Here is a 1,416-nt window from a genome sequence, read left to right on the forward strand (position 1 = left end):
CTTCCTGGACTGATGTCTTCTTAGAGGTTAAGGGTTTCATCGGCTCTGTCAAGACTGAATAGGCTGCCCCAGTGTCTACCATGAAACTAACAGGTCTGTCTCCCACATGTAAGGTTACCCTGGGGGCTTAATGGAAAGGAGCCCCAGTCCTGTCAGTCCTCTTCCTTTAAGTTAAAGACCCTTGGAGTCTGAGTCTCCCCTTTTGCTTCTCTAGCTAACCTGCCAGGACATTCTCTCCTCCAGTGCCCCTGCTTCCTATAATAGGCATACTAATTCCTTTTTATTTGCTGCTGGCCTTTTCTTTCTTTAGAAAAGGCAGAGGGAGGAGGGAGCAGGTCCAGCACCCTGTTCCCAGGCCTCCAGCCACTTGAAATTCAAACTGCTACATTTTTTCTAAGAGATAATGGGGGAATTTCTAGTTGCCATCTTTAAGCCCCCCAACAGAACACACCTTTAAGCCCCCTAACAGAACACGGTGAAAAGTGTCCAAGGAGTCGCTGGGGGTTCTTGGGTCTCATTGGGGCGCAGGGGGTCACAAGGGAAAACAACCCCTGGAGGGGATGGACGCCAGGTGGGCGGAGGCAGGGAGTGCGGCGCGGGTCCCAGGTGGCGAAGGAGGGCTCCCACCGAGGCATTTTCATCTGGCAGTCCACTCTCTGTTCCTACTGGGAAAGGCGCTTGCCTCCTGCCAGTGAAGGTGGCGTGGGGGGGGGGAACCAGTGACCCTTATACTGCAATCAGACTCCCTGACCTTTCTGAAAAGCCCCTCTGCTTGAGTGTGTTTCCATTAAAATTACTGATTTTAAAACTATAACTTAAGAGTTGCCATACACACACAAGGACCAAGTGGCCCACAAAATATTTTCCTTCTCTTCTAAAGATTTTGCAATGTACTGTAATCATTAACCACATCAAACTTAAATGGCCAATTGAGACAAACACTTCTGAGACCGTTCCTCCACCACTGATTAAGACTGGGTGGCGGCAGGTGTCAGAAATAAGATTCATTTAGTTTTTGAGCTTTCTGGGCAGACTTGGTGACTTTGCCAGCTCTGGCTTCCTTCTTGTAAATAGTTAACTTTAGAATTTGGTCCCTGCTTTTAACCTCTTTGGACCACAATTGTTACAACTTCATACCTTCAAATTAATAAACATAGACAGAAATGTTGTTAGGCGGGCCGATTCCCCTCTGACAGAGAGCAAACACCCCTGGGAAAAAGGAATCCCAGTGGCCACTCGGGGGGGTTGCTATCTGTCAGAGCACTCAGCCTTAAACAAATTAAATGTTTATTTTTCTTCTTACAGACTTCTACACTGACATGAACAAATAATTATATCCAGGCAGACAAACAAAATATCAAACAAATATCTGCACTTATACTCTTTTAGTAAACAAGTATTCTTAGAGTCTTGGGA

The 1,416-nt window shown here is 46.5% G+C and overlaps 1 non-coding gene across 1 annotated transcript; it reads right to left on the bottom strand.

Annotated features, from left to right (window-relative positions):
* Nucleotides 1–440: 440 nt before the first annotated feature.
* Nucleotides 441–519, bottom strand: MIR9289 (microRNA mir-9289). Its single transcript, NR_129018.2, is given in 1 exon segment — nt 441–519. It is a non-coding gene; the product is annotated as a microRNA mir-9289 (primary transcript).
* Between the last annotated feature and the right edge of the window lie 897 nt (nt 520–1,416).

The sequence above is a fragment of the Eptesicus fuscus genome, chromosome 1 (assembly GCF_027574615.1).
Source record: "Eptesicus fuscus isolate TK198812 chromosome 1, DD_ASM_mEF_20220401, whole genome shotgun sequence".
NCBI lineage: Eukaryota > Metazoa > Chordata > Mammalia > Chiroptera > Vespertilionidae > Eptesicus > Eptesicus fuscus.